Source organism: Monodon monoceros, unplaced genomic scaffold (assembly GCF_005190385.1).
Source record: "Monodon monoceros isolate NGI ecotype Baffin Bay Population unplaced genomic scaffold, NGI_Narwhal_1 Super_Scaffold_18, whole genome shotgun sequence".
NCBI classification, from domain to species: Eukaryota; Metazoa; Chordata; class Mammalia; order Artiodactyla; family Monodontidae; genus Monodon; species Monodon monoceros.
Window position 1 is genome coordinate 35,576,725 of NW_021703774.1, and position 16,121 is coordinate 35,592,845.

Sequence of the window (16,121 nt, forward strand, 5' to 3'; positions counted from 1 at the left end):
AGAAATAGCCACTCAACCAAAAGTTGAAAAGCAGCATGACAAATGCAACTGAGGTAGGTCCAGGACACAGAACAGAGAGGAAAGGCTTCTTCAAGAACATGATATCTGAGTTGAATTCTGGTATATCACCACTTTTCTAAGCAAATTTGTGGGCAGGGAACGAGAGACCATTGGACATCTACCTAAAGGAATGGTTCTACAAATAAACATGATCCCCTTAAATTTGTTTCTCCCTCGGAATCACCAGAGAAGCAAGTGGATGTCTCCATTTCTCAATCCCAACTGATGTTTCCCCCCAGACTCTGGACTTTGGACTAAGATGCATCTCATTATGCTATTTATATAGTGCTAAAAACTCATTCACACCTTGCTGCCTGTTTTTCTGTTAAGACATCAACATTTGGCTTACACTGAATTCTCTGATATGAAAGTTAAGACATACCCAGGGGGTCATAGCTTACAGTCTCTTATATATCCCCATTCTCCAAATCTGCATGTGTTTATGGATAATAATTCTAAGGTCTGAAGCAGCATGAAGCTCTCCAAGGGCATGGGTTAGGGTTTTTGTCTCTACATAGATACAGGCTATCTCTTGGGCCACTGGATCATCAACCCATCACTCTGCTTGCTTTTAAGAAGTAATTTGTGTACAAACTGTGGACATGACAAACTACAGATGTCACTGCTTCTCATTGTTCTGCTCACAGCCTCTTCCTAGGGTGGGGAAGTCCTCTAGAGGAGAAACTGCTCAGCTGTTCAAGCGAGACAAAGCATCAATTCGGAGTTTGGAGCAGGAAAATTCTCTGGGCAAGGGCAACCCTGCTGAGATCTCAGCACTGTAGATTGAGGTGAATGGTGTGTCATGTAATAATGGAAACCATTCAAAAATACATGGAGGAGAGAAAAGGAGAGAAACATGTATTCCCAGGCTGGAGGAAGATTGAAGGGTTAGAACCCAGGAAAAATACCATTTTAGAGGGGAAGAGTTTTCTTGGTTCCATAAATAAATCATTGACCAGGCAGGGTTCCCTCTCTTTTCCTTTCTATTTTTGCTTCTTTTTCTTTTTTCATTCTTTCTTTCTTTTTTTTTTTTCCTGAAGCCAGCAAATTGCCCCTGATTTGGAAAGGAAGTAAGAAACTCTCGTAGTGGTGCTTGACTCTTGCTGCAGACAAATGAGGCAGCCGTTTTAAAATTTCATGAAGGTGTTTGTTAAGCTCCTGCACTGTCTGGTCTAATGTTTGTGGCAGTTCATTTTTTAATTTGTCCCCATGTAAAGCAAGGAACAAGTCAGATAGAGCCATTCTTACATTGAACACTCAATTTTTATTTGTAAACTGACCCAGTTTTAACAGAGGAGACTGGTGTCTTATTGATTTTTTTTTTTTTTTCTTATGTTCTGGTAACTACATCTTAGGACAGGCCCTTTGCAGATGAGTGAGTATTAAGGTCCTCATTAGTGACCCAATGGACCAGAGATAGATCATGCCCCATCACTTTCACTAAGGCCAGTGACAGCAGGGTCAGCTGAGAGATCCAACCTTCTTTTTCAGCCCATCCCTTAAGCAGTATCACTGTTTATCATCAGGAATGAAACTCTGTCTTAGGGGATTATGTAAATTGAAATATCACTTAGTCAACAAATGTTTATGATACATTTTTAATACTGTATAACAAATGTGTTTGTATCCCCCTTTGTCTTTATGTATCTGGCTTATTATAAATATTTATGGGAATTACTGGTTACGTATTTTCTGAGCCACTGAAATCCAGCTCATCACATTCACTAACACATTCCCATATTTCTCTTCCTTGAAGATACTTACTGCAGCCAAGGAAAATAACCATTTTTTGATTTAAGATGCTAGGAGAGCTACCTCCTGACAATTTCTGGAACTTTCTTTCTATACTTTGCAGTGAGGTCAGATGTGCAGGTGACTTACTGCTCCAAGACCAGCCAGTGTTATTATTGTCTTTGAAGCCTCTGGGACATTGGCGATATAACTCTATACCCTGTGAGGGTATAAATCGTGTTTATTGTATTAATCCAGTATAGAATATATAGCCCAACAATCAATTTTAAATGGCAGTTGTTACAAACCTAACACAGACAAAGCCACTGAAACTTATATAACTTATTATTTTTTTCCATTTAAGAAAAATGCCTTACTTGACTATACTTAGGCTGAGTCACTACTAAAGTACAATCTACTGGGTCTCTGCTGATGCAGCTTTTGGGATCATCTTGCTTTGTGGTCAACAAGATGAGAGAAAAGTTTTATTCTTTCTTGGTAGCATTTACCATGCCAAAGAGTTATTTTATAATCGATTTTGATGAAAGTTCTTTTGAGCGTCAAGAATGGGTGTGCTGGCCCATCTGAATCAATGGATAGGAACTTAAGTGCGTTTGTTCTCTGTGCCTCAAGAACCTATTGAAATGAAGGACTGGGGTGTGTCACAACCAAGGCTGCTGGGTGTGGTTGTGCAGGTTGTGCACTCTGCAACTTCAAGAGGTGCGATTTATTTAGTCTTTGTTATAAATGATGCTCCCTGGAGTTGTGTAATATACAACATGCATGGCCATTCATGACAATCTTCATTGGCTGATATTTTCTTCCATAAATAAATGTAGATGTTATAACTCATTCAGCCTCCTAATAGGTACTTTTCTCTCTGACTTTCAGTGCTAGGCCATGCTATCCACTGTTGTCTGATGCTCTAGTCAGATGGCCCCACTTGACAGACTTTTGGCTGTACCCATTCCACAGAAATGTCTTACTTGGCCTACAAAAAAGTTTAAAAAAAAAAAACAACTAGTTATCAAAATTTTAAGATCAGGAGATTTTATATAAAAACTCTAATTTTCAGCTAATTAAATAATCAAATCTGGTAACATGGCACCCTTCCAGTGGGGCAACTGTCCATCAGAGCTGAGGATCTACTATTCCCTTAAAAAGAGCCCACGGTCTCACCTCGACATTCCCTCTTATCTCATTGCTGGGTTGGCTTACTAACTTATGCTATTTGCCTGTCTCCTGTAGCCAATGTCAATCTGGGACCCCCTATATGATTTACTCCAAAAGAGGTCCTCACCATTCTCCTCTGAACAATTCATTCTCATGATTGCAGAGCGTTTGCAACATTTCTTTGAGTAGCTTTCTCTGTCCTCTGGGTTTCCAGAATTCTTATTTGCATTCGCATAGCCATGATGGAAGCAATGGCCCAGATCTACTGGTAACCAAATTTCAGAAAGCACAGCCTCGGCCCCAGAGGAACCTGCTGGCCTTTGCACACACTGGCTGTCACATCTCAGCACTGCTGCTGGTCTATAGAACAGCCTTCCCTGTGGTTCTGCTCTATCCTCAAAGCCTCTATTGTCATCAGCTTCTATTTTGGATGGGGTGAGATTTTAGTCCCCAAAATGGAGTGAGAAGCACCTGCACAGAGAGTGGTACTCTGAGGAACAAAACCAACAATGCAGTACCTTCTGCTTTAATGAGTTTATCTTTATTTCTACTTTTCTGAAAATGAAATGCCCTTGCTCCCAATTCCTCTCAGTGTTGGCTTGGCAGGGCTCCTCTCCCTGTGTTCTGGGCTCATTAGATTAGGTTTTTGTTGATAACCTTTGGCCAGACCCATCTTTAGGAAGACTGTAATGCATGTTGATCAGCCAGACTTTAAAGGCAACAAAGATCTCCAGGCCCGTGGTCCTTTTCATGCCTCAGCAGCTTCCATGGCAAAAGGATGACACGACTTTTATCAAGACTTTGGCTACATTCATATCTCATGACATAGATTTTTTTTTTAAGCAGAATTTCAAAAAGCTTTCTTTATCACAATATCTTTAGTCTTCCTTAACAGTTCATATGGACATTTTCTCAGAAGTTATATAATCAAAGTCATAAAGTCATTTGTACATTTATATAATTTTTTTTTTATCTTCAGGGGCTCACAGAGTTGGGAGAATTATGTCTTTAAAAGCAATTGCTGATATAAAGGGCAACTTCAAATCAGCCCTGACCTTTTGTTCAAAAGCTCCTCCTGTTATAGAACACATTCAAATAGCTATTTAGATATTGGTGGGGAGAAGAGTCCATTGATTTCCCTAGTTAGGGGGGTTGGTTGTTTCTGCAGAAAGGATTGTTGCTGAGTAGGGCATGGGAACTGGCTTTTCTCACACCGCAGTCTAATTGAGGTGCCAGGCGTCATGCCTGTGGGATGGCAGAGCTGCTGCAGAGCCCTTTTGGTTTTCTCAGCTCCAGCTGAGGGGTTTGCTTGTACCCACAGGTGTATGAATATGTTTGCTCGTACCCACAGGTGTATGAAAATGTCTGGGAGCAAGAAAACGATGGTTTTAAGAGCTCATTAGACCTGGTGTTGGCTGGGAAATGGGGAGTGCACTGCGTGGAAGTTCCCGGGTCCTCATAGAATCCAGGAGTCGGACTCCCAGGCTTCCATCCGTACACATCCCACTCCCTGGGGGGAACCCTCTGCTATTTAGAATGTGTAATTCAGAGAACTGTTTATTGAGTTCTTGCTGTGAACCTAGCATCATAGGTTCTTTCAGGCACTTTTAATTATATCAGCTCATTTTGTGCCTTGAGCCCAGTGAGGCAGCTGTCTTTCTCTGTCCCTTATAATAATGAATGAACTGAGAGTCAGAATGCTGAGGAAATGTACCCACAATTGGTCAGCTTGGGAGTGGCAGACTGACAGATGTAACCATGTCTCCTTCCACCAGGTCACATCTTGTACCCTTGGGAAATTAACAGATATTCTCTCAACATCCATGGCCTACGGTCATGGACAGCATGTGCTCTGGACTAGTGGATTTTCTGAAGAACAGCTCTTCTCTGGCCTGCTCCTTGCCTAAAAATCCTGACTGACACAATTACCAGTCAACAAACTAAGAAGTCTTTATGAAGTGCCTAGAATAATGCCTGGTTCCCAGTTGACACACAACAAAAATACATTTATTACCACAGTGTCCTTGGTTTATTTCAGGCACTTGCACAGTTTCTTTAGCAACTTCAAACAAGTACCAGATACTATTGTGCCATAATCCTCTTTTTTTTTCTCTTTTTTAAAATTTTGCTAGTTAAGTCTCATTGGTTAAATAAACCATTCTTCCACTTATGATATTTCAGGCTATATATTCTTTTTCTTTAAATTTAATTTTATTTATTTTTTTATATAACAGGTTCTTATTAGTTACCCATTTTATACATAATAGTGTATATATGTCAATCCCAATCTCCCAATTCATCACAGCACCACCACCTCCCTCTGCCGCTTTCCCCCCTTGGTGTCCATACGTTTGTTCTCTACATCTGTGTCTCAGTTTGTACCCTGGAAACCAGTTCATCTGTACCATTTTTCTAGGTTCCACATATATGCGTTAACATACGATATTTGTTTTTCTCTTTCTGACTAACCACTCTGTATGACAGTCTCTAGATTCATCCACGTCTCTACAAATGACCCAATTTCATTCCTTTTTATGGCTGAGTAATATTCCATTGTATATATGTACCACATCTTCTTTATCCATTCGTCTGTCAATGGGCATTTAGGTTGTTTCCATGACCTGGCTATTGTAAATACTGCTGCAATGAACATTGGGGTGCATGGGTCTTTTCGAATTATGGTTTCCTCTGGGTATATGCCCACTAGTGGGATTGCTGGGTCATTTGGTAATTCTATTTTTAGTTTTTTAAGGAACCTCCATACTGTTCTCCACAGTGGCTGTATCAATTTACATTCCTACCAACAGTGCAAGAGGGTTCCCTTTTCTCCACACCCTCTCCAGCATTTGTTGTTTGTAGATTTTTCTGATGATGCCTATTCTAACTGGTGTGAGGTGGTACCTCATTGTAGTTTTGATTTGCATTTCTCTAATAATTAGTGACGCTGAGCAGCTTTACTTGTGCTTCTTGGCCGTCTGTATGTCTTCTTTGGAGAAATGTCCATTTAGGTCTTCTGCCCATTTTTGGATTGGGCTGTTTGTTTTTTTAATATTGAGCTGCATGAGCTGTTTATATATTTTGGAGATTAATCCTTTGTCCGTTGATTCATTTGCAAATCTTTTCTCCCATTCTGAGGGTTGTCATTTCATCTTGTTTGTAGTTTCTTTGCTTTGCAAAAGCTTTTAAGTTTCATTAAGTCCCGTTTGTTTATTTTTGCTTTTATTTCTACTACTATAGGAGGTGGATCAAAAAAGATCTTGATGTGATTTATGTCAAAGAGTTTTCTTCCTATGTTTTTCTCTAAGAGTTTTATAGTGCCCGGTCTTACATTTAGATCTCGAATCCATTTTGAGTTTATTTTTGTGTATGGTGTTAGAGAGTGTTCTAATTTCATTCTTTTACATGTGGCTGTCCAGTTTTCCCAGCACCACTTATTGAAGAGACTGTCTCTTCTCCATTGTATATCCTTGCCTCCTTTGTCATAGATTAGTTGACCATAGGTGTGTGGGTTTATCTCTGGGCTTTCTGTCCTGTTCCATTGAGCTATATTTCTGTTTTTGTGCCAGTAGCATATAGTCTTGATTACTGTAGCTTTCTAGTATAGTCTGAAGTCAGGGAGTCTGATTCCTCCACCTCCATTTTTTTCCCTAAAGACTGCTTTGGCTATTCGGAGTCTTTGTGTCTCCATACAAATTTTAAGATTTTTGTTCTAGTTCTGTAAAAAATGCCATTGGTAATTTGATAGGGATTGCATTGAATCTGTAGGTGCTTTGGGTAGTATAGTCATTTTCACAATTTTGATTCTTCCAATCCAAGACCATGGTATATCTTTCCATCTGTTGGTATAATCTTTATTATCTTTCATCAGTGTCTTATAGTTTTCTGCATACAGGTCTTTTGTCTCCCTAGGTAGATTTATTCCTAGGTATTTTATTCTTTTTGTTGCAATGGTAAATGGGAGTGTTTCCTTAATTTCTCTCTCAGATTTTTCATAATTAGTGTATAGAAATGCAAGATATTTCTGTGCATTAATTTTGTATCCTACAACTTTACCAAGTTCATTGATTAGCTCTAGTAGTTTTCTGGTGGCATCTTTAGGATTTTCTATGTATAGTATCATGTCACCTGCAAACAATGACAGTTTTACTTTTTCTTTTCCAATTTGTATTCCTTTTATTTCTTTATCTTCTCTGATTGCCATGGCTAGGACTTCCAAAACTATGTTGAATGATAGTGGTGAGAGTGGACATCCTTGTCTTTTTCCTGATTATAGCGGAAACGCTTTCAGGTTTTCAGCATTGCTAATGATGTTTGCTGTGGGTTTGTCATATATGGCCTTTATTATGTTAAGGTAGGTTCCCTCTAAGCCCACTTTCTGGAGAGTTTTTATCATAAATGGGTATTGAATTTCGTCAAAAGCTTTTTCTTCATCTATTGAGATGGTCATATGATTTTTATTCTTCAAGTTGTTAATATGGTGTATCACATTGATTGATTTGCATATATTGAAGAATCCTTGCATCCCTGGGATAAATCTCACTTGATCATGGTGTATGATCCTTTTTATGTGTTTTTAGATTCTGTTTGCTAGTAGTTTGTTGAGGATTTTTGCATCTATATTCATCAGTGATATTGGTCATAATTTTCATTTTTTGTAGTATCCCAGTCTGGTATCAGGGTGATGGTGGCCTCGTAGAATGAGTTTGGGATTGTCCCTTCCTCTGTAATTTTTTGAAAGAGTTTGAGAAGGATGGGTGTTAACTCTTCTCTAAATGTTTGATAGAATTCACCTGTGAAGCCATCTGGTCCTGGACTTTTGTTTGTTGGAAGATTTTTAATCAGAGTTTCAGTTTCATTACTTGTGATTGGTCTGTTCATATTTTCTATCACTGCATGGTTCAGTCTTGGTAGGTTATACCTTTCTAAGAATTTGTCCATTTCTTCCACGTTGTCCATTTTATTGGCATAGAGTTGCTTGTAGTAGTCTCTTAGGATGCTTTGCATTTCTGCGGTGTCTGTTGTAATGTCCCCTTTTTCCTTTCTAATTTTATTGATTTGAGTCTTCTCCCTCTTTTTCTTGATGAGTCTGGCTAATGGTTTATCAATTTTGCTTATCTTCTCAAAGAACCAGCTTTTAGTTTTATTGATCTTTCCTATTGTTTTCTTGGTTTCTATTTCATTTATTTCTGCTCTGTTCTTTATGGTTTCTTCCCTTCTACTAACTTTGGGTTTTGTTTGTTCTTCTTTCTCTAGTTCCTTTAGGTGTAAGGTTAGATTGTTTATTTCAGATTTTTCTTGTTTCTTGAGGTAGGCTTGTATTGCTATAAACCTCCCTCCTAGGACAGCTTTTGCTGCATCCCATAGGTTTTGGATTGTCGTGTTTTCATTTTCATTTGTCTCTAGGTATTTTCTGATTTCCTCTTTGATTTCTTCAGTGATCTCTTGGTTATTTAGTAAAGTATTGTTTAGCTTCCATGTGTTTGTGTTTTTTACATTTTTTTCCCCTGTAATTGATTTCTAATCTCATAGTGTCGTGGTCAGAAAAGACACTTGATATGATTTCAATTTTCTTAAATTTGTGACTCAAGATGTGATGTATCCTGGAGAATATTCCATGCACACTTGAGTAGAATGTGTAATCTGCTCTTTTTTGATGGAATGTCCTATAAATATCAATTAAATCTATCTGGTCTATTGTGTCATTTAAAGCTTGTGTTTCCTTATTAATTTTCTGTTTGGATGATCTGTCCATTGGTGTAAGTGAGGTGTTAATGTCCCCCACTATTATTGTGTTACTGTCGGTTTCCTCTTTTATAGCTGTTAGCAGTTGCCTTATATATTGAGGTGCTCCTATGTTGGGTGCATAAATATTTATAATTGTTTTATCTTCTTCTTGGTTTGATCCCTTGATCATTATGTAGTGTCCTTCCTTGTCTCTTGTAACATTCTTTATTTTAAAGTCCATTTTATCTGATATGAGTGTTGCTACTCTTGCTTTCTTTTGATTTCCATTTGATTGGAATATCTTTTTCCATCCCCTCACTTTCAGTCTGTATGTGTCCCTAGGTCTGAAGTGGGTCTCTTGTAGACAGCATATAGATGGGTCTTGTTTTTGTATCCATTCAGCGAGCCTGTGTGTTTTGGTTGGAGCATTTAATCCATTCATGTTTAAGGTAATTATTGATATTTATGTTCCTGTTTCCATTTTCTTAATTGTTTGGGGTTTGCTTTTGTAGGTCCTTTTCTTCTCTTGTGTTTCTCACTTAGAGAAGTTCCTTTAGCATTTGTTGTAGAGTTGATTTGGTAGTGCTGAATTCTCTTATCTTTTCCTTGTCTGTAAAGCTTTTGATTTCTCCATGTAATCTGAATGAGATCCTTGCTGGGGAGAGTAATCTTGGTTGTCAGTTCTTCCCTTTCATCACTTTAAATATGTCACGCCACTCCCTTCTGGCTTGTTGAGCTTCTGCTGAGAAGTCATCTGTTAAGTTTATGAGAGCTCCCTTGTATGTTGTTTTTCCCTTGCTGCTTTCAATAATTTTTCTTTGTCTTTAATTTTTGCCAATTTGATTACTATGTGTCTTGGTGTGTTTCTCCTTGGGTTTATCCTGTATGGGACTCTCTGTGCTTCCTGAACTTGGGTGGGTATTTCCTTTCCCATGTTAGGGAAGTTTTTGACTATAATCTCTTCAAATATTTTCTCGGGTCTTTTCTCTCTCTCTTTTCCTTCTAGAACCCCTATAATGTGAATGTTGTTACATTTAATGCTGTCCCAGAGGTCTCTTAGGCTGTCTTCATTTCTTTTCATTCTTTTTTCTTTATTCTATTCCACAGCAGTGAATTCCACCATTCTGTCTTCCAGGTCATGTATCCATTCTTCTGCCTCAGTTATTCTGCTATTGATTCCTTCTAGTGTATTTTTCATTTCAGTTATTGTATTGTTCACCTCTGTTTGTTTGTTCTTTAATTCTTGTAGGTCTTTGTTAAACATTTCTTGCGTCTTCTCGCTCTTTGCCTCCATTCTTTTTCCGAGGTCCTGGATCATCTTCATTATCATTATTCTGAATTCTTTTTCTGGAAGGTTGCCTATCTCCACTTCTTTTAGTTGTTTTTCTGGGGTTTTATCTTGTTCTTACTTCTGGTGCATAGCCCTCTGCCTTTTCATCTTGTCTATCTTTCTGTGAATGTGGTTTTTGTTCCACAGACTGCATGATTGTAGTTCTACTTGCTTCTGCTGTCTGCCCTCTGGTGGATGAGGCTATCTAAGAGGCTTGAGCAGGTTTCCTGATGGGAGGGACTGGTGGTGGGAAGAGCTGCTGTTGCTCTGTTGTGCAAAGCTCAGTAAAATTTTAATCCACTTGTCTGCTGATGGGTGGGGCTGGGTTCCCTTCCTGTTTGTTGTTTGGCCTGAGGTGACCCAACACTGGAGCCTTCCCGGGCTTTTTGATGGGGCTAATGGCCGACTCTGGGAGGGCTCTCGCCAAGGTGTACTTCCCAGAATTTCTGCTGCCAGTGTCCTTGTCCTCACTGTGAGAGACAGCCACCCCCCGCCTCTGCAGGAGACCCTCCAACACTAGCAGGTAGGTCTGGTTCAGTCTCCTATGGGTTCACTGCTCCTTCTCCTGTATCCCAGTGTGCACACTACTTTGTGTGCGCCCTCCAAGGGTGGAGCCTCTTTTTCCCCCAGTGCTGTCAAAGTCCTGCAATCAAATCCTGCTAGCCTTCAAAGTCTGTTTCTCTAGTAATTCCTCCTCCCATTGCCGGACCCCCAGGTTGGGAAGCCTGACTTGGGGCTCAGAACCTTCACTCCAGTGGGTGGACTTCTGTGGTGTGTAAGTGTTCTCCAGTTTGTGAGTCACCCACCCAGCAGTTATGAGATTTTATTTTATTGTGATTGTGCCCCTCCTACCATCTCACTGTGGCTTCTCCTTTGTCTTTAGAGGTGGCGTATGTATTTTGGTGAGTTCCAGTGTCTTCCTGATTGATTATTGTTCTCGCAAGTTGGAACGAGATCACGTCCTTCCACTCTGCCATTCTGAACCAATCTGGCACTCAGATTATTATATTGAGATCTTAAAAGCAACATGGCACCTCATTTTCAAACAGGTCACTATCTTGTTCCATACACTGGACATAGAAAGGTGCTTTAACTATTTATTTCGGGAAGATATTCAAAACCAGTCTGTCCTTTCTCTATGATAAGTCCTCTTTTAAATTCAATTAACAAGACCTAAATAGCCCATAAATGGCTGACATGAGAATTATTAACCACATTTTATTTGCCAAAGGCCTCATAGATTTTGGATGGGAACATTTTCAAAGTTGTTAGCCAGTGCTTGATGTTCACATCATCTCACATCATCATAGATGAATCCACTTTCATAGTTGGAGACTTCAACACCCTTCTCCAAATTCCTGAAATTCACACTCCAGAGACCCTCCTTTGGATGTCTATATTCTTTATATATGTTATTTCATTTAATGTTCACACAGCTTCTGAGGAAAGCATTGTTACCTCCATTTTACAGAGCAGAAAACTCAGAGAGGATAATTACCCAAAGTAAGCATGGATTCTAACCCAGGTCTCTTAATTATAAAGACCTTCCTCCTTCTAAAGACCCCACGCCTCACTTGTCAGCAGCCTTGCCTGTGATATGCTCTTCCCAGATTCCAGGATTGGCTACAAGGCTCAGAGACTTGCATCCACCTTAGACCTTGGGCCTGGGTCCTAGACCAGTGATACCAGATATTACTGCACATTAGAATCACTGGGGCAGGTAGAGTTTTAAAAAGTCTCCAGGCTCAGATAATACCTATCTTAGCCGTCTGGGCTGCTATAACAAAAATAATATAGACTGGGTAGTTTTGTCAATAGAAATTTTCTGTTCTCCTGAATCACAGTTCTGGAGGCTAGAAAGTCCAAGATCAAGGAGCTGGCAGATTCGGTGTCTGATGAGGACCCTCTTCCTGGTTTGCAGATGTCTTCTCCTTGTATGCTCACCTAGCAGAACACAGAGAGAGCAAGAAAGCTGTCTCATGTCTCTTTTTAAAGGACACTAATCCCATCATGAAGGCTCCATTCTCATGACTTAATTATCTCCCCAAAGTTCCATCTTTAAATACCATCACTTTAAAAATTAGGGTTTTATCATATGAGTTTTGGGGAGGTTGCAAACATTCAGTCCACTTCATATTCCATATAGATTAAATGTCTGGGGATGGGAGCCAGAAATTAACATTTTTAAAAGACCCCTCAATTGATTCCAATGTGCAGCAATCTTTGGGAACCCCTGTCCCAGGCTGTTAGGGCGCCCTGCCCTCTAGATTCCCAAGTTGGTTTGGGCAATTGTGGACTAGTGCACACATCTTCAAAGGAGCTGGCCACCAGCGTCAGAAAGGACTGTGCTGAATCTAGGAGGCGTCTATCCAACTGGAGTGTCAGCCATGAATTCATCATAAGTTCCCAAGCACTTACTGTCTGTCAAAGCTTTAGCACTCAGCTGGAGGTGACTCTAACTCTGTCAGGCAGAGCCCAGAGGTGTAAGCAACAGCTGTCTGCCAAACAAAGCTGCCTTTGTTGCCACAGAGGGCACATATATGAAGAGGCATGTGCCTCCACACATTCCTCCCAGCCATCTGCCCTGCTCCCATCCATAAATTCCACATTCTCCTTTCTTTTACTGACTATCACCATATGGGCCCTGCTAACGATTTATACATCATACTCTTCATTAACTGATGGGAAATATACTCATGGTAATTTCCTTCCATCAACTCTCATTCCTCGCAAGGCTCCCAAATAATTTCACAAAGTGTGGCCTTTTGGTTAAGTTGTTAATGAAGCAAGCTCTAATTAACATTAGGAGTGCCCTCCATACACACTCTTAGAGAATGGCAAGATCTTAAAAAGCTCCATCGTCATTAAATTAGTAAATTATTATTGCAGCAGCCTATGTGTGCTCTAACTTTTGATTTAAAAATTATCGTAGTAGGTTGATATGTTGTGTTTATCTTCTGCTAATTGAACGCTACCTTGCATTTAATCACAGTAAATTGGCCTTCCCTCTAAATAGATCTAAGGGCTTTTAACACTCATTAACTCTCAGTAGCTCTGAGAGTAATGTGGAAGAGCAGGGAAGGGAGAAGGAGGCTCTGAAGGGGGGTGTGGGACCAAGCCTGGCACCATCAGTGCCCCTGCTCTGGGCTCACTTCAGAGTTTTGAGTTACAGCTCTTTTCAGATTTCAGAGATGCAGCCAAATGGTCAAGTTTTTGGTTCTGGGTTGGATGCACCCAGGGAATCCAGAAAAATGTAGTAGTGATCTCAAAAACACAGGTAGGAATCCTTCGAAATAGAGAAATAAACTAGAGGGTCCAGGGACCTGCCAGGTGTCAGAGTCGCTCTTGTCAGTGTCTCCACTGGGGCTGCCAGCTTGGAAGGCCCACGGTCACCTAGGCAGGGACAGGGAGCTGACAGGTAAGAGCTGGGCTGGTGGCCACCACATTGTGTCCAGGGGAGATGGTTGATTATCTCTGGAAGGGGAAATGGGATCATGGAGTTTTCCCAGAGGAGAAGAGTTCAGAATGACTATGTTAGTCTTCGCCATGTTAAAAGAACTTTGATTTTTTTTTTTTTAACTGGAATGCAGTCCCTGGTTGCCTTGGCTGACTTCCATCTTTCCCTATTGGCTGCCTTTGCTGTCACTATAGCCATCCCTAGCAGACCCGATCCATTCCCTGACCATTGCTCCTGGGTGTCTCCCTGGCTGCGAGCTTTACTCCAGTCAGCTGCTATTGACTCTGATCTTATACAACTCACACAATTTCAGCTTCTTAAAGAAATGGTCACCTTTCCTTTGGGTTCCAGACATCAGCCAATAATGATGATGATGATGATAATAATAACAGTCATATTTATACTCAGTATTACATGTGGCCAGGCCTGTGCTCTAAGCCTTGCACATATTTTCTCATTTAGTTCTGGCTGCACACCTATGAGTTAAATATTATTACCACTGTAATTTGGCCAAGGTTACACAGAGATTGAGTGGAACAGCTGAACTCAGGCTGGCTGATGTGAAATAACCTACATTGAGGGACTATTTTATACTGATGCTTTCTACTGAAGGAGAAAATGCCTCCCTGCTCTGAACCTACCCTCTCCCCTGAGAGATAATTCTTTTTCCTTAATATCATTATCACCATCATCAAACAGTAGCTGAGGGCTTTCTAAAGAAAGAGCATGAGGCTATACAATAGGGAGGTGCAAAAACCACACAGCATAATCACAGAGGTCAGGAGGCTGGTAGTCATAAGTTGGAGGGGGTGGAACATGATTATTACACTTTAAAAAATTGTTAAAACCACACACTTTGACCCCTCAATTCTACTTCCAGGAATCTATCCCAAAGAAATATTGAGACCTGCAGTCTGAATTTTATGTACAAAGGTCATTATCTAAGCATTATTCATAAGAGTAAAAAACTGGGAACCATCTAAATGTCCTACAATGGGATAAAGGTTCAAGGTTAAACCAGTATTTTCCAAACTTCCGTAGAAAATGAATCCCATGACATACTTGTTTTAAAAAAGAATCCATTGTTAATACATTTGGAAATTACTATTTGCTAAAATTCCTTCTTGAAGAATCAAAATCCATATTGTGACTCTTCAAAGACTTATAGGATCCAGGAGAAAAAAATTATGTTAAATTGATTTAACCTGTTACTAAATCTTTTAGTGACATCCCATAGCATTACACTTGGGAAATACTAGGTAAAATGGACTTGAATGTTCATATGTTAGAATATTAGGCAGTTGTTCACAACAATGTTTTCAAGGAATATTTAATGATGTGGGTGTGTGCTCATTATAACCTGCTAAATGAAAAATAATTAGATATACAATTATATGCAGTATTATTTCAGCTTTTTAGTAGAAAAAAATATAGATGTGTATGGGGAAAAATGTTCTGAAGATCAACGAAAATGCTCACTGTGGTTATTTCCACATGATAGATTTAGGGGTAACTTAATTTTTACCAATTTTCTATATTTTCCAAAATTTCCCCAATGAAAATGTTTAATAATGAGAAAAATCATTGCTTTCAGAAACATATTGATAGAAATTCAAAGAAATGAATAGGCATCTGTGTTAAGTGTTCTAGTTGAGTTGACTCAGATCATAAAAATAAAAGGAGTTCAGAGGAGGAGAGCTGAGGACACACTTATCTATGTTTCAGATGAATCTCTCACATTTCTTCATGAACAAGCCAAGCTGTGCTATTTCTCATGCTGTGTATCGTCTTCACTGCCCTACCTCTGTACTCAAAATCCTCTTTCTGCCCTGCCTTACTTCCTCACATCTTGTCTCTAGTTTCATCCAAGCTGAAAGGCCTTGCAGAAAACACCAGTTCCTATATAACCAATGCCCTTTCCCTCACACTCTTGTTGCTTTTACATTTTACATCTTATTATGGTTGCTGATGTCCACCTACCCAGCCTCAGAGCTCCTGGAGGGCAGGAACCAAATGTAATACCTTGTAGTAAACCTGAGGCACAGAGCCTTGCATCAGAGCATACTCAATGCAATTAATCTCAAGAATTAATATGCATGAAAGTTTTGACAGAAGTGAGCTTTGAAGGAAGAGGAGGACTTAGGTGGAGTAAGCGTTCCAGGGAGGGGAGACAGCATGAGCAGGATCTTGAAATAGGAACCTGTAAGAACCTGGGGAGTCGTGAGCGTACATGTTGGGGTGGCCGGTGGTGTTACTCATGGGGTAGAGGGAGATAATGTTAGAGACAAGGAACAGAGAACAGATTTTTCATGAAGGGTCTTGAACGGGCCAGGGATGCTGACCCTTCTATAACAAAAGATCTCACACTTTGAATCACCTGCAGAGTTTTCTAGAAATAGAGAGCTTTAGACCCCTCCCTGAGAAATTGTGACTCAGTGGGTGGGGAGAAGGGCTGAGCAGCTGCATTGCTGACAATGATCACAGGAGAATCTTCCATCGGGGTCTGAGGGACACACTTGGAGAAGTGTGGCTCTATTTATTGGCAATGGGAGAAACAGGGGATTGCTACAGAGAGGACAGCATCCTCAGAGCAAGGACAGAGTGGATTCCAACGGGGAGAGAGTGGTAGGGCAGTCGGCAGAGGGC